The sequence below is a fragment of the Mustela nivalis genome (genome assembly GCF_964662115.1).
Source record: "Mustela nivalis genome assembly, chromosome: 2".
Taxonomy (NCBI): domain Eukaryota; kingdom Metazoa; phylum Chordata; class Mammalia; order Carnivora; family Mustelidae; genus Mustela; species Mustela nivalis.
This window is the reverse complement of record NC_139021.1, coordinates 45,862,246-45,887,268: the sequence shown is the minus strand read 5'-3', so window position 1 is coordinate 45,887,268 and position 25,023 is coordinate 45,862,246. Positions and strand designations below refer to the sequence as shown.

General features: G+C 34.6%; 1 long non-coding RNA gene across 1 annotated transcript in view; it reads left to right on the top strand.

Moving 5' to 3' along the window:
• Positions 1-682: 682 nt before the first annotated feature.
• The window catches only part of LOC309860431, a 101,189-nt gene continuing 76,848 nt past the window's right edge, over positions 683-25,023 (top strand). Inside the window, exons 1-2 of the long non-coding RNA XR_014309366.1 lie at positions 683-747; positions 870-1,018. This is a non-coding gene — a long non-coding RNA (uncharacterized lncRNA). The remainder of the gene's footprint in view (positions 748-869; positions 1,019-25,023) is intronic.

Genomic DNA, 25,023 nt, shown 5'->3' with positions numbered 1-25,023 from the left:
CAATGCAGCTGTTAGAGATAGAGTTATGAAATGCAGTTTTCATTTAAAATAATTTTTTTGACTCCAAATAGGAAGAATTTCTTAAACTACCATAGAGAGAGGTTTTATTTTCATTAACAAAATATCTTTGAAATACATTAATTCCATGTGCCATCCAGGATTATATTTACCAGAAAGAGTAAATTTATTTATTTAAAATTTTATATATGTGTTCACCTAAAGAATGGTATAGTAGATATTTCAGATTTAGAAATGTTAGATATATAAAAATATTTTAAATAGTCATTTTTAGATTATTTATGAAAACCAGAATATAACTTCATTCACTTGGTTTGTTCAGTATAAAATATATTATATATTCTTTATATCACAGTCTTTCTGCTAGTCAGCTAAGTTGATGTTTGTTGATTGTACAGCCTTAAAAAGCCTGAATAATGGTGATTAATTTAAGTGGCTATAATATAATCTGAACTCAGCAGAGTGAAATAAATAAAATGAAACTAACAAACAAAAAAATATGGAGGACAAAAGGATTTAACCTTTCCTTAGAAACTGTTAAATGTGGAGAATTAAAAAAGAATATCTACATTAAAAAGGACGTCTTTCCTGCTACTGAATATGTTTCTCAGTTCAGAGGGGGTGGCATTCCATCCTACATGCTCGCTCTCCTGCAATCTGTTCCCGACAGGACCATCCATCTGTTTAGCCTGAACAACCCTGCCGTTGCTTATGTGCTTATTCACAGATGTAAGTAGGAGGTTGACTACAGGTTTTCTGACTTATACTTGAATCCAAGCTAATGTGACACATTTGCAAGCATAGCTGCACATGTTCTGGTTTAATTGGGAAATCTCTCCTTTGACTTTCAGAATAGCACAGAAGCAGAGACTGAGTCTAAACAGACCTAGATTCTGAACAGATCTGACGCTGCTTGAAGAATACTGGAGGTGTGGTAAGGAGACAAGGGCTGTCAGGAAGCAGGGATGGCTCTGGAAGGGGTGAGCAGCTGGCCTTCTTTGTAAGTTCTCCGTTCAGCATTGATGGGAGGTGGGAATCTGGGGAAGAGTCTGTTGGTTTAACATGGACTTTAAATGATCCAAAATGTCCTAAAGGTACAAAGTAATTAGGGCCCACTTTGTTCCCATAGCTGTGAGAGGCACTCTTCTAAAATTCCTGTGATGCTCTAGCCACTTTCATTTGATATTTTTGGATCCTAGAATTATTTACACAGTTGGAATAGCATTTTTTGGTTGGAAAATTTAAATGTCTGAGGCATACATCAGTGGACTTCATTCACACTTCTGTAGATCTTAATCAAGGCACCCTATAAGCCTTGTTGGACATTACATAATGTTTACAAGTGCAAAATGTACCGAACATGTGTCAAGCATTAAAAAAAAAAAAATCTGCAACTGTGGAGTAGCACTTCAGTATGATTTATAATAATGCATTCTGCCTCTAAAATGTTTTGACTACTTGTGGTAATTGTTTTACAAGTGAAAGCTAGCCTCCTTCTCGGAATACTTGTGATCTAAGCATATCAAACCTCCACATCTTTGCTCACACTCCTTTCTCTGTACCTTTTATCTCTTAGGGTGTGTGTGTGTTTTAAGATTTTTATTTATTTATTTATTTGACAGAGCGAGAGAGAGCACAAGCTGGGGCTCTTAGGGTATTTAAATAGTTTTAAGTTCCAGCTCAAATGGCATCTCCTCCATGAAGTCTTCCTTGATCCTCTCAGTCAATAGGAATCACTTACCACCTCTGTGATCTCATACTACTTTGTTTTTTTCTGTCATATCAAACATCATCACAAGCTGAATTGGGTCATTCTTGTAAACTTGTTCACATTTTCTAGTGGACTCTGAGATCTTATTTCTGTTTGTGTGACTTTGTGTCTTAGTAAAGGATCTTAAAGTATGTTCTCTATAAATGCTGATTGGGTTGAATTTTAGGTATTCATGAAATGCAAGTTCCAGTAAAGCTTTTCTATAATTGTATCTGGATAGTTCAGTTTTAAAAGTAAGGAGAGCTCTTATAATTCTTATGATACTTAAATTTGCTTACCCCTTTATGGTTTAAAAATACTTCTATAATATGTGTATGCAAATGTAAGAGTCCATTTAAAAAAACAAAACAAAACAAAACAGCCACTAACTCTAGAGTAGGTAACATGCAATGGGACCTGGGAAAGGAAAAAACCAAACAAAAAGCAAAAAAACAAACAAAAAAAAATAGAAATCTTCTAAGAAGTGGAGGACTGTTTGTTGGGGTTAATGTAGAGCATGAAATTGACCAGAATACTTGCTTGTTAAAATGTAACACAGAGGCTGCTGGGGGTGAAGGAGGATTTTGGAGAAGGGCATGGGCCTTGGGAATGCAGAGGTCTGAGTGACCACTTGTGGTTGGCATGCCATGGGGAGTTACCTTCCACTAAGATTTCTCAGCCCCAACAGCTGCCCTGTGATCTAAGAGATGTATGCATTGTCTCTTAGGCTGCGTTTAGCAGAACTCATGGAACACGCAGATTAGCGCATCTATCGTTCTCTTAGATCCTCCCAGTTTCAGTGAGACCTCTTGTCACACATCACGTGCTTGAGAAACAGTGATAAAGATTCGCGATTATCCTGAAGGACCATAAAAGCAGGAGCAAAGAAGAGCAAAAGATCTTGGTCTTTGAGGGTTGACTCCATTAGTTTTTCCTCTCTGTCACAGGAAAAGTTTGGAGTAATCTTTCATTCGTGGGTGCAGGGATTGCTGGCCATTACTGTCAGTTATTCAGGGAGTTCTCAGAATATGTCATTCTCTTCCTCACAAATATTTGGAAAATATGGGAGAGAGAGAGCGATAACTGTAAAATAGCAAAGAATAGACAGTCTTCCCCCATTTCCACTAACTTTTATGAAGCCTTCCCGCTAAGTTTACATTGGAGGACAATCTTATCTCAGAAGTCTGTACATTTTCACAGGGGTGTGCTATAACAAAGAACAACAGAAATAGAGCACTTCTAAGTCATTCTCTGGGAGGTAAGCTCTAAGAGTTCATAAGATGTACTTCAGCATTTCCCAAGGGAAAGAGATCAAAGGGTGGGATTCCAGATGTCCTTAACACACACTCACACACATGGACATACACACACACCCCTGCCTCAGTCTGGCAGAATTAAGTGTGTTGATCTCCCTCTATGGACATTGGGGAGGGTATGTGCTTTGGTGAGTGCTGTGAAGTGTGTAAACCTGGTGATTCACAGACCTGTACCCCTGGGGATAAAAATATATGTTTATAAAAAATAAAAATTAAAAAAAAATATTTGAAAAAACGTTTCCTTGACTAAATATTCTGAAGACCATTGACCTAACAGTAATGAAGACAAAAATTAATACATTATTAAGTAATCGTTTTATTGCAGCTTTCTAGAAAGCAAAGCTCAGGCAAAGATTAATATGCGGAAGGTTCATCAGGGAGAATGTTGAGGGAAAGGAAGGTGAAGTTAGGAAAGATGTAAAACTCATTTCACAAGGAGCAGTGAAGAGACACACAGGTCCCTCAAGGGGTGATCATCTGTTTACAGAAACTCCTTTTAAGATTCCCTGAATAGCAGGAGGTGGGATAATTTACCTACTGGCTGTCTCCCTTTACACACATCCCATTGCTTGCTTCATTCCACAGCAAGCTTACTCACAGAACTTCCAAGTTGCATCATCAGGTCCCTTGACAGTCACTGCTAGAGGCAGTTCCCATGTCCATGGTGGGCATTTCTTCCAAGCCTAGAAGTAAAGATGAAACCCAGCAAAGTGGAGCTTCAACCAAGAGAAATAAAGAAAGCAGTTGATGGAATTTGGGGAGAAAGCACAGGTCTGTGTCCAATGTAAGTATAATTCTAAGAAACTTTGAATTGTAGAAGGAAATATTTTTACTTGAATAAATGTCAACCAGCACAAACCTTAGACTGGCATTATATAGATAGATGTTGTAGAAGAAATGCACAAGGAAAGGCATAGAGGTACCAAAATAACACATTAAATGAGAATGGGAAAATTTTGGCTTGTCTGAAGTATAGACAAATTATTCTTGGTTATAGCTTCACTTCACTGGACAGTATCTAGGAAAAAGAGAAATTGTGTTATGGAGTTGGTAAAGGTCATATAAGACTAGAACATAGCCAGTGCTTTAACCCAATCTGCTTGGGGCTTACCTAAATGTCTTATGAAAGAGAATTCAGCAATGTTCTAAGCACTGTGCAAAGTACGAGGGATTCAGGTATAACAGCTCGTAATTATTACCATTAGTTTTGAAGTGCTATATGATATATGATAGCTTACACAGAAATATGCTTATCCCCCCCATGCTGCTCCCACATACCCAGTCTTACACAGTGCATATTAAAGATTTAAAGATGGGTTGGCCTGAATTCAATTCCCAACTCTTCCACTTTGAACGTCTTACTCTGAACCATAGTAGCTTTTTTTTTAAGCTATAAAATAGTGATTGGAATACCTCAAGCATAGTGTTACAGAAAATTCACAAAGAATCTTTGATAGTGTTCTATCACAGTGTTTAATGGATGTTAGATATTATTATTTGATGTTACTGAATACTGTTTTCTTATTTTATAGCTATTTTTATACTTAAGATAAATATGTAATATTCTGTACATTCTGTTTAATGGATGTTAGATATTATTATTTGATGTTACTGAATACTGTTTTCTTATTTTATAGCTATTTTTATACTTAAGAGAAATATGTAATATTCTGTACATTCTGTTTAATGGATGTTAGATATTATTATTTGATGTTACTGAATACTGTTTTCTTATTTTATAGCTATTTTTATACTTAAGATAAATATGTAATATTCTGTACATTCTGTTTAATGGATATTAGATATTATTATTTGATGTTACTGAATACTGTTTTCTTATTTTATAGCTATTTTTATACTTAAGAGAAATATGTAATATTCTGTACATTCTGTTTAATGGATGTTAGATATTATTATTTGATGTTACTGAATACTGTCTCCTTATTTTATAGCTATTTTTATACTTAAGATAAATAGGTACTATTCTGTATATTTAATTCCTAGTGGAAGTTATATTCTATTCAACTAATAACTTTATACGGTCCTTGTGAAATGATAAGAAATAAAAAGTAAATTACCATATATCATTAAGGAAGAATCTCTGAATTGAATGGACCCAAGCAACCTTTATAGTCACAATCCTTGTGTCCCTAGTGTGAACTGCTCAGGGGGCTAACATTAGACTACAAACTAAGCAGAGTCCTTTCATGTCTTGCATGGTTCACATTTACATTTATTATTTATTATAACTTTTACAAGGTTATGTGAATGGGTAGGCTAGTTATTGTTGCTCCTTTTATTAGAAATGATGACTTGAATTATGTTTATCATCTATTTCTGGGAAAACTCTGATTTTAAATCAGTATTTAGAACTCACAGTACAGTGCACTTTATCACAAGACTCAAATGCATTAATTGTTTTAAATGTAAAGTGTAATTAGCATTTTGAAGTTGCTGGGCAGTTGCTGTTCTAGACACAGAAAATGAAGTAGCACTCCCTTAGAAGAGTAGGGTGGAAGAACCAGAATTCTATACTATTAAGTATTTTATAATGGGCCTATTGTGACCTGCCATTTTCTGGACTAGATGATTACTAGGGAGGTAAACGAACATAAAATTTTTCTATAAATAAACTCTTCAGCAATCCAGGGAATCATCTTAAAACTAACTCTTCAGATTCAGTACATTAAATTCTGGTGTAATAACCTGCCTGGTTCCTTGTTCCTAGATCCATCAAATGAAGCCCTAGCTGTAGGCATGGATAGATCTGGCTCGGGCTATGGATTTGATATCATTTCTTGTACAAAGTATTAAAAGCCCAGCAAATTCAACAGTACAACAATTCAGCACAATTTTATCTTCATTATTTTTTTGTCTCTGACGTTATGATCTAGTTAAATTACTGTGTTCCTATTTTTACTAATTCATGTCCGTCAACATTTATAGTGAAACTATTTAAAAAAATTTTTTTAATTTAAATTAAATGAACTAACATAATGTATTATTAGTTTCAGAGGTAGAGGTCAGTGATCCATCAGTCTTATATAATGTCTTATATAATATCCAGTGCTTATTACATCATGTGCCCTTCATAATGTCCATCTCTTAGTTACCCCATTCCTCCAGCATCTCTCTGTTTCTTATGATTAAGAGTCTTTTTTGATTTCTCTTCTTCTCTGATTTTGTCTTGGTGACGCTATTTCTTGACAAATTTTCTGCTAGGTTCTGATCTCCATCCCCAAATTCTAAAACTTATTGCTAGATCTTTGTGGATATAGGATTCCTTCTCCTAAAGTCTGGTTCCTAAAACTTTATTCCAGAATTTAGATATGTATTGCTTAATTGTTCCATTTGGATATAATTTCTATTTTAGATATATTGCTAATTTAGATAAAATTGCTAAAATTGCTCCATATCACCCCACTGCTATTTGAACCTTCCAGTTAGCTAACATGGCTGCCTTTGTCACTGATTCTGAACTTCCTTGATTTTAGTGATCTATCTACCTGAACTATTAAATTATCTTCCACCATAGTTACCTGATATGATGCAATGTTTTTGAATACTGTTGTATTCTCTTTTGTATCCCTCAGTTGACAACGTGTAACAGCTGAATTATCTGGCCAAATGTGGGCTTCATCAAAATAAAGTTAGGGGTATATGTAGTTAGTTTTGCAACTGTACCAGAGTGGTATGCTATGTAGATCATCTGGAGGGAAGAACACCCTGGAAACATAGAAGGCATGTTTATCAAATGTGTGCTTAATTCAAAGTTAAAAAAAGTAGTAATTATATTAAGTAAAGTGAAAGAAGTAGTAATTATGTTAAGTAATAGTGAATTTAAAAAACGTTATTAAGTCATAATGATACATATTACGAATGCTTTTTTTTAAAAGGGAAATCTATAGACTTCAGTAATATAGCTTAAATACATAGCTTATAATGATAAACATTTCTTCAGTAGAAATGTTTAAAACAGATAGTAATGTTGTGGGAATCCAGTAGATAATAGTTGTTTATTGGAAAGGAGACCATCTAGGATGACATCTGAGGTTTTTTCCACCAGTCAGGGCCTCCAATTCTATAATTCACAGGAGCTTCATACTAGCCATATGTGGAATAATATTGCAGTCATTAGTACAGTGGAACTAGAACATGTGTTCCTCTTACATCCCATCTGTTTTTCTATGAAAACTATTTTCATATATCTGAATACATAAGATTAAATTATCTACCTGAAGGGCAGTCAGAATTATCTACCTGAAGGGCAGTCACTGCTACCCAAATTGGAAAATGCCTGATACTGTTCCCAACATATCAAGGGAACTCACTTTATTTATTTTTATTTATTTATTCATTCATTTATTTATTTTAAGATCTTATTTATTTGTCACAGAGAGAGAGCACCAGCAGGGGTAGCAGCAGGTCTCTTTAAATAGAAGAGAGAATATATAACCACAATAAAAAAACTTACTATGATCTTAGGTGTTTTCCCAAACCATCATATTCTTAAATGTGCTTTCCTGGTTATCTTATTTGCAAGACAAATGCATTTTTAGTAGAAAGTCTTGAATGTAGAAAATGTTTAAGAAACACGGTGTGTTGTACCAGATGTTGAAAATGCAGTCTAAAAAGCAATGAATTAAGTAATAGGAAATGACTGAATTAGTGATATATAGCATGGTGGGAAAATGAAATAAATTACCCTGTAGGGATCAAATGCCATCTGCTGTGATTCTCTTGGCAGTAGGCTATTGCTTAACTACCCAATCTCTTCTAGTTGACCTGGGAAAAATTCCAATTGAGGACCATTTCCCCAGTGGCCACATAGCTTTTCCAGTAATGCTTTATCTTTATAGCCACAGAGAAATACTGTATTTCTATGGGGAAGTAAGCGTAGTAGTTTAGAAATCACCTGGGAAGCTCTAATCAAAGGAGTTTTCTTTCAATCCACTGCAGCTATCTCTATTTTCACCACCTTATGAAGTCTGGGTTCTTCTGGGAACATTAACTAACTTTATCCAGAAGGGGGAATATTGGAAACTAAATCTTTTGAACATTCCAGAAGAGAGTCCTCCAGATATACAAGAAAAAATTCTTATCAGTGTAGACTTTGAAACTGAGGGACAGCCTTTATCCTTATCGTGCCATCAGTATTTTCCACCTCTTCCATCTTTGGTCCATGGTGAAAATGGAAGGCAACTCTGTTTTCTTCTAGGATAGAAATGGCTCAGTCTCCCACTCTAACCTACTACAGGGCCAGGGAGAATTACTGGTACTGCTGTTGTTAAATCAACATTTTTTTTTTATTCATTTCCTCATTATTATTCATTTCTTATTCATTCTATTTATTCATTTTTTAAAAATATTTTATTTATTTATTTGACAGAGAGAGAGAGAGAGATCACAAGTAGGCAGAGAGGAAGCAGAGAGAGAGAGGGAAGCAGTCTCCTTGCTGAGCAGAGAGCCCGATGCAGGGCTTGATCCCAAGATCCTGAGATCATGACCAGAGGCTTAGGCAGAGGCTTTAACCCACTGAACCGCCCAGGCGCCCCTCTTACTCTTTATTGAGATTTATGACATGCAGTTTTAGTGAATTCTAAAACTTCTTTTACTATTGTGTCTGGTCTTCCAATTTTGTTTTCCACGTTTTTTCCAAAGAGGAAAGTGAATTTCCTCTTAAAAACTTGATGCCAATTCCTACTGTGATAGGGGAAATAGCCTAACATCCATGCGGGAATCATACCCAATATCACACCTGTAAAGACTTACTTAATCTCAAGGCCATATCCTAGACTCTTTTTCATTGCCCCACTCCATGGGTATACTTTGAAACATAGAGGTACTTGGACTTTTCCATTTTTTTCCCCTCTCAATCTCTAAAATCTAAAATAGATCTAGTTTCCCAACAAACTTCTTAAATCATTACTGCAGCTGAATACTGCTTCAGGAAGTTACAGTGGCTTATAAACCAGTGACAGCACAACTTCATCATCTCTAACCTAGTTTAGCCAATCACTATCCCTAATCCTGGGTAATCAAACATTTTCTGAGATGTTGGCTAGCTTCACTCCCTAACGTATTCATTTCAAACCTCAAATCTTTCATGGCTCTGTTCAACTGTCCTACTTCTTTGCATGTTCTGACATAAAACTGTATGGAAAACATTGATATCTTCAGGAGTAAAAATTACCAAATCTTCCCGAAGAATGAGCCTTAGAAACAAGATCCCTCCAGAATTCAAACAATGCTTACTGAGGAAATGCTGGCCCATGCACAATGCTTTGCAAGGATGTGGCTGACAGGGGAATGACGAGAAGTCATACCTGACTGGGATATATTTTATATAGTATTATCTGGCAGGAGACCAGGCTAAAAGGGTAGGTTGGAAGCAAATAGAGCAAATTTCAACTTGGTGTATTTATCACATATGCCTTTCACAAAGATAAATATTACCTTTTTGAACTTCTTGTTATCCATGTGAATAAAGTAAATTTATACAGATCCAAAGAATATTCGATTAACAGCATGGATATTTTAGTATCAGGGAACATCAGGGACATCAGAACAAAAATTATCAGTTTACAGAGAGAAACAGAAGGAACAAAAAGGGAGGTAATTTAACAGTTATATTATTTGAGGCTATTTCAGTGTAGTTATTCATTTAAAAGGTCAGTTTGCAGATTTACTTTGTAAATGGAACAAATTAAGAAAATGATAGGCTGAGAGGAGATTACACACTGAATGTTAGCACAGGGTTCCTGCCAGCGGGGCATTGAGACTTTGAATAGAAGGGGATTAGAAAGTGATTTTTCAGCTGTTAAAATTGTAGCAAAGCAGGTAAACAAGGTTGTGTGGTTTGGAACAAAGCTTCATGAATAGCTTCTTTTTATGCTTAATTGTTTCTAAATGCTCTGTTACTAAGGCCTGCAATGCTATTGAGTAATTTCTTTTAATAAGTTTTCTCAAAGCATCTTTTAAGTTATATTCTATTTGAAATGAAAATAATTGACTGCATAAAAGACTTGTGAAAGACCATATTAGAAACCACGTGTTAAATCCAATCATTGTATTCCTTTACTGCTTTCAAAGCACATTACTTCTGTTAAGAAATAAAATTGACAGAAATGCAATAAATTAACCAGGCTATTTTAATATATAACAGCTAACAAAATTATTTTGCAACTGTACGATTAAAAAAAACAGTTTCTTCAGTGGATGAAGTACATCCTAGTGTGGGGTATAACATGTGTTAGGAAAGAAGAGTAATCAAGACGTGTTGCTGTTATGGAGTATCTTAGTAGCTGATTAAAAGGTTTATTCATCTGAATACATTTTTAACTAAAATAGCACTAAGCGGGAATTGCAATAGCATGTCTTATTACCTTCTTTCTACCAGTGCTAAAAAGGGATGATGTTTAAGAAAGCTTGGAATAAATTAGTGCACTTATTTTTCATGTAATTTAGTAGACACCCGTTTTTTTGTCTATTCAACATTCATTCATTCATCTTTCTCCCACTCGGCACCCTCCAATTTTCCATGACCCATTCACTGTTAGTCTATGAGGTCTAGGTGACATTGGTTCCAGGGATGATCACAGGATACAGGGATGGTTAAGTACAGCATTTCATATTTTCAGTTAGAGCGATTAGATGGAACATGAGTGGGAGATACCATCGTGTGATTCAGAACCAATGAGATTTAACTCAGGGATTGGCCTAATATAAGCAGCAAGATCCAGCCATGCCTAAAGCAAGAAAATATAAACCAAGTACTTTTTTGCTTAGGCCAATTTGAGCTGAGTTGCTATTTTTTTCTAAAAACAAATGACTGAACCACTATAGATGACCTCATGGAAAAAAAAAATCCCCAATATACTGTAGTGTTTTATTTTTTATTTAAAAAATTTTTAATGTTAAGCAATCTTTAGGCACAATGTGGGGCTTGAACTCATGACTCTGAGATCAAGAGTTGCATGTCCCTCTGACTGAGCAGGTGCCGCTCCTGTGGTGTTTTAAATTTTATTCTCTTAAAGTAGGATAGGCTCATTCCTTTCACTTCTTTCTACCATGATACTCTGTCTTGGTTCTGTTTACAGAAAAGAATATTTAGGGCAATGGCTATTCCCTTTTTGTGACCTATCCTTTATGAGATTGAATAATACTTATAAGCAAATAGATACCTCATCCAGAGTGTGGATTCTAAAACTAATCAGTGTGATTAATTTGTATTTATTCTCACATCTGTATCTATCTTCTCCTACTTTGAACTTTATTTACTTCATTTACTTACCAACATGATTCAAAATATAATCAAAGCTTTTAAGAGCAATTACATCAGATTCATGTCACATCACATTGCAAAATCTATCAAATCATTCATAAGGTTACATTAAATGAAGTAAAGGAAATCTCATCTTCATAATCATACTGTGGAAAAAAAAAGTCTTTGGATGAGATGCAATATGAAAATAACTACAGAATCAGACCACAGGTAATTTTCTTAGTACAGACAAAGAAACTAAAGAAACAAAAGAATAAACAAAACTATAATATCTATAAAATATTTGAGAAAAGAATCCAATACATTGACCCAAATAAAGTCGTTAACTGGTTTTGCCTTAATGAGCTACCTGAACTGGATCATAAATATGCAGTTATTACATTGAGTCATGACAAGGAAAAACAGATATAGGGGCTACAGTGAAACTAACTTAAAATACTTGAGCAATTTCTTAATCTACTCTTAAACCTCTTGATAACCTAAAAGAAATGGAAATTGATCTTTTCTTCTAATAAACCTTGGTCTTCAGACAAGGTGTAAATGATTTTCCACTACATATTATAATGTAAAAAGAAACCTTTTGAAAAAGACTACTCAGTCCTCACTTCATCTTTCTTTAAATAGTTAAAGCACTCATGCTGTATTTCCATTAAAACATACTTGATAGACAGTAAGCTTCCTGCTAAATCCTTAAATTAACAATTGAGCTTTTGGAATTAGACATAGAGTCGTCTTCTCATGGTGATGTACATGTCCTTTTTCTTCAACTTTATTACCACAATCATTATTATCATCATCATGTCATCATTAATGATAGAATTTAATTTTGCATACTCATTAAGTTCTATTAAACATGACTTTCTCCTTATTCAATTAAATGATACTGTAAACTTGTTAGCATTATGTCTATTACCATGTAGATTTAAAATATAAGTTACTGTTATTATTTTTTCTTTGTCTTTTTTTTAATAGCTTAGAAAAGCATATATAATGAGTTATATGCTATAGTAAAAAGTAGAAATGACCTAGGATTTTGACTCCCTGGGTTCTGAATTCTGTCTTTAACTTTGGATGAATTACTTGATGTCTCTTAATCTTATTTTTCACAGCAAAAAACTGGGAACAAAAAAGTATTTTCTTGCTTTACTGACCTAACCCACTCAAAGAATTTAGTGAAGTTTCTGATCTTAGCAAGCATTGATAATCATAAAATTAATAATAGTATTCTTTAGGCTATTTTATTTTAATGAATGTAATGTATTTATAAATGTTTTGACAGATTGAATTTGGACCAATCCTTCAAGATTTTGTTTAGTTTTATTTTGTTAAAACAAAACATAAGATCTGAAACCTTAAGTCTTTACTTTCTTACCTTTTCTTCAGGAATCTAACATTAGCAACAGGGAAAGGTCTACCCTCTACATAAACATAGGAATATAAAGTGGATATATAGCAATTATAATTATTTGCTATCATCATTTTGTTTATGAAAAGCTCTTTTATGAAAAGTGGTAAACTGATGTTCTCCATTGTGTTAGAAGGCTGTACAAATGTAGGTTGAATTAAAGTACTGGATGAACAATTTACTGGTGAGTGAAAGGAAATATTTGAGATAAAAAGATTTACTGTGTGTTAAAATAAACCCTGGAATACTCTGCTTCAAGTTAGGGTGATAGGAAAGGACCTAGGTCCACACATTCTATTGGACTATGTAATAGAAGTTTTTCAGTTACTGTGCTCTAATACGTGTGAGCTGTTGGCAACACAAAGTATCACAGACATTATTGTTATGCATTTCTTCAAAATGTTGGTGTGTGATATTATGGTTTCCTAATAGTTGCAATAACAGTTTTGGAACATGAAACATAATTATTCATTTACTTGTCCACCTAGTCCACAATGAATTACAACATTTTCAAGGACAAAGAACAATGATTTGTCTTAATGCCTTTCTTTATTTGCCCTTAGACATTTTATACCACTTTAGTAAGATATTTACATAGCATAAAATCCAACCTTTTAAGTTGTGCAGTTTAGAAAAAAAAATATTCATTGTGTTGTGCAACTCTCACACCTAATTCCAGAACATTTTCATCATCCCCCACTGACACCCCATACTCCTTAGCAGTCACTCCTTGCCCTCTCCTCAGCCCTGGCAACTATAATCTACCTTTGCTATCTGTATATTTGCCCATTCTGGTCATTTCATATATTGGAATAATATAATACAATAGTCTCCCTTATCTACAGTCTCACTTTCTGCAGTTTCAGTTACTCCCATTAAACCACAGTTGTGAAGCAGACATTCTCACAAGGCCAGTGATCTAATGCTATCTGTCACGATGCCTATGTCACTCTCCTCATTTTATTCCATTTTTATTATTTCTTTAAATTAACATATAATGTATTATTAGCCCCAGGTGTACAGGTCTATGAATCATCAGTCTTACACATTTCACAGCACTCACCATAGCACATACCCTCCCCAATGTCCATAACCCAACCACCTTCTCCCTAACCCCCTCCCCACTGGCAAACCTCAGTTTGTTTTGTGAGATTAAGAGTCTCTTATGGTTTGTCTCCCTCCTGATCCCATCTTGTTTCATTTTTTCCTTTCCTACCCCCCATACCCCCCATGTTGCCTCTCAACTTCCTCGTATTAGGGAGCTCATATGATAATTGTTTTTCTCTGATTGACTCATTTTTCTCAGCATAATACCCTCTAGTTCCATCCACGTCATCGCAAATGGCAAGATTTCATTCTTTTGATGGCTGCATAGTATTCCACTGTGTATATACCACATCTTCTTTATCCATTCATCTGTTGATGGACATCTAGGTGCTTTCCATCGTTTGGCTATTGTGGACATTGCTGCTACTTTATTTTATTATATAGGCATTTAATCTTCTCATATCATTGCAAGAAATGTAAATGTAATGCAGTAAGATATTTTAAGAGAGAAAGACTATATTCATGTAACTTTTATTGTAGTATATTGTTATAATTCTATTTATTATTAGCTATTGTTAATCTTTTACTGTGCCTAATTTGCAGATTAAAGTTTATCATAGGGATATGTGTATAGGAAAAGGCATAGTGTATATAAGGTTCAGTACTATTTGTTTCTGTCATTTACTGGGGGCTTGGAATGTATGCCCTGTGGATAAGGGGGGCTACTCTAGGTGTTTTTTGACTTATTTCACCTAGCATGTTTTAAAGTTTTACCATATTATAGCATATATTAGTATTTCACTCTTTTTTTTTTTTTAAAGATTTTATTATTTATTTATTTATTTGACAGACAGAGATCACAAGTAATCAGAGAGGCAGGCAGAGAGAGAGGGAGAAAGCAGGCTCCCTGCCAAGCAGAGAGCCCGAAGCGGGACTCAATACCAGGACCCTGAGATCATGACCTGAGTTGAAGGCAGAGGCTTTAACCCACTGAGCCACCCAGGTGCCCTATTTCACTGCTTTTTATGGCTAAATAATATTCCACTGTATGCATATAACATATTTGACTTATTTATGCATCAGATGATGAATGCTTGGGTTGTTTAAAAATTTTCAGCTATTATGAATAATGCTAGTATGAATATTAATGTATAAGTTTTTGTTTGGATTTGTGTTTTGATTTATCTTGGATATATGTCTAGGAGTAGAATTACTAAGTCATACAATAACTCCACATTTAACATTTTGAGGACATGCCAGACTGGTTTCCAAAGAGACCATACCATTTTATAATCTCCCCAGCAATGTATGAGAATTCCAATTTTTCTGCATCCTCATCAACATTTACTGTTTTGTGTCTTTTTGCTTATAGCCTTCCTGGTATGTATGGAATGGTATCACTTTGTGCTTTTATTCCCATTTACCTGATGACAAATACTGTTAATCATCTTTTCCTGTGCTTAATGGCCATTTATATCTCTTTGGAGAAATGTCTATTCATATTCTTTGTCTATTTTTTTAATTAGGCTATTTGTTTTTTCATTGTTGAAGTATTTTTTTAAATTTTATTTATTTGACAGAGACAGATCACAAGCAGGCAGAGAGGCAGGCAGAGAGAGAGAGGGAAGCAGGCTCCCTGCCAAGCAGAGAGCCCAATGTGGGGCTTGATTCCAGGACCCTGAGATCATGTCCTGAGCCGAAGGCAGAGGCTTAACCCACTGAGCCACCCAGGCGCCCCTTTATTGTTGAGTTGTAATAGTTACTTAACATGTTTTGGATACTATTCCTTTACCCAGTATTTGATTTGCAAATATTTTCTCCACATTTGTAGGTGCCACTAAACATTTCATGATAAGTACATAGCACATACATGATTATTTTTTTAACTGAAATTCAATACATTCCCTTCTCAGTAAGGAATTCACAAACTGGAGTAAACTCCATGACACCTACGGCAGGAATGTTTAGTTATGTCCCAAGAACCAATTTATGTTTTCTTCTCTGAAATTCAGAAATCTACAAATTTTAGTGGGCACATTGCCTACTTTCCGAAAGGAAACCTTTAAGCTTCTTTTTCAGAAAATAACTGTTTGGGGCACCTGGGTGGCTCAGTGGGTTAAAGCCTCTGCCTTTGGCTCAGCTCAGGGTCCTGGGATCGAGCCCTGCATTGGGCTCTCTGCTCAGCAAGCAGCCTGCTTTCCTTCCTCTCTGCCTGCCTCTCTGCCTACTTGTGATCTCTCTCTGTTGAATAAAAGTGGAAGTATTGTGTAGTACTTCAGAGGGATTCCAAAAATGATTTGTTATGCCTTCTATCCTGCTGCCTGGAAATCAACTGAGATAACTGGAGTTCCAGCAGCCTTCTTAGCTCATACAATTCAAAGCCACATCCCAGGGTCTGTAGAGAGAAACTAGAGGGAAGCCTAGCCCTAATATCTTCTTGGAAATACCAAGTGACTCTGTACAACTTACTTATATACTTCTTTCATCTGAGAAAGAAATTCCAGTTATATTTAAGTCACTGTTGTGAGGATCCTCATTTTTTTTTAATTGCTGTTACAACTGAATCAGCATCTGAAAAAGTGTATCCAATACTTTTCTCTTGTATTTCTACTCAAATGAGCTTTTGACTAGCTAAAAGGTTAAGTAACAAAACGGCAGGCTTCGCTGATCTTACTCAAACTACAAGACTTCATATATTTCTTCATTTAGTCTTTGATGGGTAGTAGTACACTGTATTTAGTTTTGTATTGATTCGTCTGTGCCTGAAGTGAAATCTTGTCGGTTAAAGAGTAAAAGGGGTGCTAGGGAAGGAGTAGAATAAGTGAGAGAAGGAGAAAGCTTTCATCAGATGAATTAAGATAAAATGAAGCCCAATTTTCTTATCTTAAAAGGCCTCCCAAAATAAAAAATGGCCTCTGACAGTAGATTTTAGTTTAACAAGGTGCAAAAATCAATACCACATCTTAGTTGGAAAACTGGGGCAACATGAGGGATTTGAATCTCTTCCTCAGTGTTAATATAATCAAGTTTTTCTGTTGCTGCTGCACTTATTTTATACAAATGAAATTCACTTTTATATCCTCACCATATGTTATACTTTGCTTACTCTAAGAATTAAGAATTTAATGTATCAGTTTATTAATGACTTGAAATTTATCTGCAAAATTATAAGATGCATTGACTGCATTTCCATTATCAGTCAGAGATAGGCAATAAATATGAATACCATCCTGAACAATTTAGACATATGTTAATTGTTAGAATGAATTTAAAGATACATTGTCTGCTTTTAAAGTGATACTTTTTTTTTTTTTGTAATTTAAGAACTATTACTTGATTGCCTATATATACTTAGCACTGTCTTAGCATTTAAGAGTTTAAACAATATTGTTATCCTTGAGATGATGCATAGCTTATTTTCTCTTGAGTGGCTTTTTTTGAATGTTCTACTTGAAATAATTATAGGTTCACAGGAAGTTGCCAAGAAATGTACAAGCAGGTCCCATGCATACTTCACTAGCCTTCCCCAGTGTTAACATCTTGCATAACTATAGTACAGTATCAGAACCAGGAGATGGACATAGGTACAATCCATAGGCCTTAGTCATATTTTATGAGCTTTACATACACTCATTAGTATGTATATGCCATAAACTGAATGGTTAAGTCCCCTCAAAACTCACATATTGAAATCTAATCCCCAATGTGATGGAATTTAGAGGGGGAGGGGCCTTTGGGAAGTGATTAGGGCATAAGGACCCCTCCCTCATGAATGGAATTGATAGAGCCTCCAGACAGCTCTCTCACCCCTTCTGCTGTGTGAGGACACAGAGAGAAGCTAGTGTCTGTGAACCAAGAAGCAATCTCTCACCAGACACTGAATCTGCTGGCACCTCTAGAACTGTGACAAATAAATCTGTGTTGTTTACACCACGCAACCTATAGTATTTTTGTTACAGCAGCCCAAATGGACTAAGTGCAATTTTATCACATGTGTGGTTTAGTGTAAGTGCTGCCAGAATGGAGACATAGGCTGTACTGTCACCACGAGGCTTCTTTGCTTTGCCTAGTCATAGCTGCTACCACCACGAACCTCCTAACCTCTGGCAACCACTATCTCGTTTTCTATTTCTGTAATTTTGTCATATCAAGAATGCTATATAGATGGAATCCTACAGTATGTAGCCAGCCAAGGCAGATAATTGTCTTAAGATTCATTCAGGTTTTATATATCAATAATCTGTTCTTTTTATGTGTCTCAGCCTATTGATAACCAGTGTTGTTCCTGGATGGGCCCTTGTGATTCTCATTATGGTTCCAAGACACCCTAAGCAATAACTATCAGGAAACTTTGTAAGAGGACGAGGTTATTACTCAAGTCCTGGAAAGCACACTACTCTTCTGGGGCCACATGGTAAGGACGCAGGTAGAAAAAGAAAGTAAAAGCATGGGCCTGGGTCTCTGCTTTTACTGGAATCAGAGTGGGAGGCCTAGGGTTTCACCAGATCACTCTTTATTGGTGTATTTAAAACATACAAGTGGGAATTCAAAGTGCGGGACGAGGAAAATGAACCATCCAAATGGTGGTTATCTAAATCAAGATCTCTAATACGAAGAAGACTTAATGGTGGTGGGGGCGGGGTTGGGGGTGGGTGAGATGCTACCTGGATGTTTATCTGGTTCTATGGATGGCAACATGTTTTTCAGGTAGTAGTCTTTGAAGAAATGCCTCAGCAGTCAAAGCTGAAGTCAGGCACTTAGATTAAAAAAAAAAAAAAAAAAAAAGAAAGAAGGAAAGGAAGGAAGGAAGGAAGAAAGAGAAAAGAAAGAGAAAGAAAAGAAAGAGAAAAGAAAGAAAGAAAGAAACTCAACTCTCAGGGCCTACACTATTGTTCTTTTTATTGTTGGGTGTATTCTACATTTTGAGTGACTACAGTTGATAGAACCATTCACCTCTAGAAGGATATCCAGATTGTTTCCAGTTTTTGACTGTTTCATTTATGAACATTCATGAACAAGTTTGTGTGTGAATATAGATTTCATTTTTCTGGAATAAATGCCCAAGAGAGCAATTGCAGAGTCTTATGTTAAAACGGTTCTTTGTTTTAGAAGAAGTTGATGTTGATGGACTCGTTTTCAGAGGAGCTGTAGCATTTTACATTCTCACCAGCAGCAGATGAGTGATCAGCTTGCTTTGCCAGCATTTGGGATTCTCACAAGCTCTTTAGCTATTCTGATAAGTGCGTATTGGTGGCTCACTGTGGTTTTATTTTACATTTTCCTGGTGGCTAATGATATAGAACACCTCTCCCCCCCATTTTACTGAGATATTATTAACCTACAATGTGTAAGTTGAAGGTATACAACATGATGATTTATCTATATTGTGAATTGATTACTGCAATAAGGTTACTGAACACCTACATCCCCGCACATGTTTATCTTTTCTTTTGTAGTGATAAAATTTAAGACTTACTCTCTTAACAACTTTCAAGTATATCATACATCATTGTTAGTGATAGTCACCATGGTGTACATTAGATCCCAGAATATACTCACCTTACAGCTAGGAATTTATATCCTTCAACCAACATCTGCCCATTTCCCCCATCCCTGGCCCTGTCCATTATTACTTTACTCTCTCTATGAATATGACTTTTTTAGATTCTACATGTAAGTGAAAACATACAGTATTTGTCATTCTCTGACTTACTTAGCAGAATGCCCTCAAGGTCGATCCATGTTGTTGTAAGCAATAGAATTTCTTTCCTTTTTACGGAAGAATAATATTCCCTTATACACAAACATACATACATATACATATATGTATTCCATTACTAATGTGTGTGTGTGTGTGTGTGTGTGTGTGTGTATGTATGTATCACATTTTCTTTATCCATCTGTTCATCAGTGGAGAGTCAGATTTTTTGTGTATTTCTGTATCTTGGCTATTGTAAATAATGCTGTAGTGAACATGGGAGTCCAGATATCTCATTGAGATCCTGATTTCAGTTATTTTGAATATATACCAAAGGGATTGCTGGATCGTATAGTAGTTCTACTTTTGATTTTTTGAAAGAACTCCCATATTGTTTTACATAGTGGCTGTATCTATTTACATTCCCACAAATAGTATACAAAGTTTCCAATTTCTTCATATTCTTTTTCAAACGAGGAGATGTTACCTTTGTTTTTTGATAAAAATCTATCTTAACAGTGTGAGGTGATATAATTTTAACTTGCATTTTCTTATTAACTAATGGTGCTTTTTTTTTTTTATATACCTGTTGGCTATCTGAATGTTTTAGGGGAAATGTCTGTTCAAGTCCTTTGCTCAATTTTTAAATGGGTTACTTGTTTCTGCTTTGATTTGTTTGACTGTTGAGTTACATATTTTGGAAATTAACCCTTTATCAGATATATGGTTTGAAAATACTGTCTCCCATTCTTGATGTTGTCTTTTCATTCTATTGATTATTTCCTTTGATCCATAGATGCTTTTTAGTTTAATATAGTCTCACTTATCTATTTCTATCTGTATTTCAGGTGCTTTGGGGTGTCATATCCAAGAAATTATTGTTAAGACTTTCCTTATATTTTTTAAAGGAGATTTACAGTTTTAGGCCTTACATTTAAGTCTTCAATTCATTTTGACATTGTTTTTGTGTGTGGTTTTAAGGTTGAAGTCCGACTTATTAATTTTTTTTTTTTTTTGCATGTGAGTATCCAGTTTCTTCAACACAATTTCTTAAAGAGATGATTCTCCCTCCTTTGTATATTCTTGGCATCCTTGTTAATGATCAGTTGACCATATTTGCTTGGGTTTAATTATAGGCTTTCCACTATGTTGCAGTGATCTAGTGGTCTGTTTGTATGCCAGTGCTGTGCTATTCTAAGTACTGTAGCTTTGTGAAATATTTTGAAATCACAAATTTTATCTATACAGCTTTGTTCTTCATCAGATTGCTTTGGCTACTTTGGGTCTTCTGTGGTGCCCTATATTAGGATTTTTTCTATTCCTGTAAGAAAAAATGATTTTTTAAATCATGATTTTGATGGGGTTACATTGAATTTGTAGATCAGTTTGGGTAGTATGGACAGTTACATGTTTTAATCTATGAGCACAGAGTTTCTTTCCATTTATTTGTGTCTCTCAATTTCTTTCATTATTGTTTTGTTGTTTGTAGGGTACAAGTCTTTGAAGACTTTGTTATTTCATTCTTAATAATTTTACTCTTTTTGGTGTTATTGTAAATGAGGCTGTTTTCTGAATTTCTTTTTAAAATGGCTCTTTGTTAGTGTATAAGAACAATTGATTTTGTATGTTGATTTTATATCCTGAAACTTTACTGAATTTAGTTATTAGTTCTACAGGTATTTGTGTGTGTGTGTGTGTGTGTGTGTGTGTGTGTGTGTGTGTGTATGGGGTCTTTAAGGTTTTCTAAATATAGGATCATGTCCTGATCAGAGATAACTTTATTTCTTCATTTCCAACTTAGATTCCTTTTTTCCTAGGACTTCCGTACTATGCTGAATAGAAGTTGTAAAAGTGGGTATTCTTGTCTTGATTCTGATGTTTTAGGTTTTCACCATTCAGTCCAATGTTAGCTGTGAACTCGATTTTTCCTGAGACAAAGCTAATATTCTATAGTTTGGCATGTGCTTCCTTCCTTCATTCATTCAATAAATACATACTGAATGGCTATAAGGTGCTAGATACTATTAATACCTGGTGAACTTGTTGTTAGAATCTTCAAGATAATAGAAATGCTTTTTAAAATAGAATTTGAGCCATATTCTTAAATAAATTGAAGAGGAATGCATCATTAGGTAGTAAGTTATTGGTCTGAAGCATGAAACTATATACTTTTAGGGAAATTTTAAAGTTTCATATTTAATTACTTAGGTTGTATTTCTATGTTTCCATATAGTCTCTCACATTTTATCACATATTTAGAGATTTTGTTTTATTTTTAGAGACTCAGGATTTTGCACTGAGTCATGATGTTTCTTCTAAAAGATTGATGACTACTATATGAAGAGAAAGTATGTCTAACAAAAAGCTACTAATTTTAGAAATACCCTTATGTGCCTTTGAAATCATCAGGGCTGTGAAAAAATTAGGGGTATTATGACCATCTATAGAAAACTTCACAATGTTTGCAAATCATTTCTGGAAATATGTATCATACTGCTCTTATTAGAAAAATACTACTACTTTATGGAATCATGACATAATGTAAAAAGAGAGAATTCTGATCCAAAATACTTTCTCCTAATATTTTCCATTTTTCCTACTCAGAAAATAAAATTAAAACAACATGAGTTTAAATTTCCTACATTTTTTTGATGGATCAATTTCTCTGCACAGAAGTCAGTGTTTAAAAAAAAGTAATAAAATAATGTCTTCCCACTAAGTATTTTTCCTTCTTCATATTTACCAATCAACACTTCCTAAAGTAGCTACCATCAAACCTTGGTATGTTTCTCGTAATAAGCCAATGTGTTTGGCAAATTCTTCCTATTTAGCCTATTAGTATATTAGAATCTCTGAGAAGGCATTCAGCCCAGACACGAATTTTATCTTATTTTGCTCAGACTTAATGGATCACTGAACTTGTTTTTAGAACAACAATTTTCCCCTAAATCATGTATTCACACAATGTATTGTTTTTACAATACCTCAATCAATATGGTGAATGTTTATGTATCTGTTCACCTTTCATATTTTTTGTGTAAAGTATAATGCTGGAATATAGACAGCTCTGATTTGCTGAGTAGACAACATGTGCCAGGGATTCTTCCAAGTACTTTTAAAATATAGTATCAGTAAATGCTCATATGCATTTTATATCCTAAGTACTTTAAAGATTCCCTTCTAGAGTTGTTGGACTATACCCAGAAAGTTAGGCTAGTTGACTAAAGTTGTACAGCCTATAGATGTAAACTCAAACCAAGGCAGTCTGACTCTAGAGAAGTAAAATTAAGAGGATGTTGAAAAATGGAAGATTTGGGTTTATGACTAAAAAATATACAATATTGTAAGATTTTTTAAAAACCCTAAAAGCCTTTCTTCAGTATTGAAGTAGTTTCTGTTTCTGAACAAAAGCTGCCCAATGGCAATGATCAAATTCATTATTTGAATATAAAAATGTATTCTAAGATAAATAAAAAATTGGAAGCTTTTCATAGAAAGGAGAAAAAAAAATGTTTGAGACAAAGTCGAATCTGCAATGAGAAAGGTGACTGACACATAATCTGCCAGGGAAGCTAAAGACAAAGTTCAAGATTAAGGGGCAGGTATAATCATCTGTATATAGAATATAAGAAGATGGCAAAAAATTAGGAAGAATATAAAAAATATGAGTTATGTTCCTATATACCAGCAATGAACAGGTGAAATTTAAAATTAAAACCCCAGTATAATTTACAACCCCAAAATGAAATGCTTAGGTATAAATCTAACAAAATATGTGCAAGATCTATATGAAGAAAACCAAAGAAATCTGATGAAGGAAATCAAAGAACTAAATAAATGGAGAGCTATTTCACATTTATGGGTGGAAATACTCAATATTGTCAAGATGTCAGTTTTTCCTAACTTGATCTATAGATTTAGTGCAATCCTAGTCAAAACTCCAGCAAGTTATTTGTGAATACAAACAAATTCCAAAGTTTATATGGACAGGCATACGGTCCAGAATAGCCAAGTCAATATTGAAGAAGAATGAAGTTGGAAGACCAAAATTACCTGAATTTAAGGCTTATTATAAATCTCAGTAATCATGACCATGTGGTATTGGTGAAAGAACAGATAGCACAACAGAAAGAATAGAGAGCCCAGAAATAGACCCACATAAACATAGGCCACTGATCCTTCACAGAGGAGTAAAGACAATACAGGAGCAAAGATAGTCTTCATCCAGTGGTGCTGGAACAACTAGACATCCACATGCAACAAAATCTAGACAAAAACCTTACACCCCTTACAAAAATTAACTAAAATGGATAAAAGACCTAAATGTAAAATGCAAAATGATCAAACTCCTAGAAGATAATGAGAGCAAGCCTAGATGCCCTTGGGTCTGGCAATGACTTTTTAGGTATGACACCAAAGGCAAAATGCATGAAAGAAATTATTGGTAAGCTGGGCTTTATTAAAATTAAAAGAAATTCTCTTCCCGTAAAAAACAATGTTAAAAGCATCAGAACCTGAGCCACAGACTGGGAGAAAAATATTTGCAAGAAACACATCTGGTAAAAAACTCAAAATACACAAAGAACTTCTAAAAATAAGAACAACATCCTAACCAAAGACCAAAGTTCTTAACAGACACCTCACTGAATAAGATATGCAGGTGGTAAATAAGCATATGAAAAGGTATTTCACATCATAGGTCATCAAAGAAATGAAAATTAAAGCAACAGTGAGATACCACTACACACTTACTAGAATGACCAGAGCCTGGAACACTGACAACACTGAATGTTAACATGGAGGGAAACAACAGGAACTTTCATTCATTACTGGTAGGAATAAAAATTGTACAGATACTATGGAAGAACTTTGGTGGTTTTTTTTTTTTTTTTTGCTGTTGTTTGTTTTTTTACACAAAACTAAACATACTTTTGCCATAAAATACAGCAGTTTTGCTCCTTGGTATTTACTCAAAGGAGCTGAAAAATTTTTCCCACACAAAAACCTACTATATATATTTACAGCAACTTTATTCCTCTTTGCCAAAACTTAGAAGCAATCAAGGTGTCTGTCAGTAGGTAAATGAATAAATAAACTGTGGTACATCCAAATAATGGAATTTTATTCACTAAAATTAAATGAGTTGTCAAGCCATGGAAAGATATGGAGAAGCCTTAAATGTTTATTGCCAAGTGAAAGAAGCCAACTTCAAAAGGTTAAATACTGTATGATTTCTACTATATGACATTCTGGAAAAAGCAAAAGACTGCAATAAGATTAGCTGTTGTCAGGGGTTGAGAGTAGAAGAATGATGAATAGGTGGAACACAAAGGATTTTTAGGGCAGTGAAAATATATTCTACATGATCCCATAATGGTGGATACACGGAACTGTATTCGTCCACACTCACAGGATGTACAACACCAACAGTGAATCACCATGTAAACGATGGACCTTGGGTGTTCATGTAATTTTCATGTATGCTCACCAGTTGTAGTGAATGTA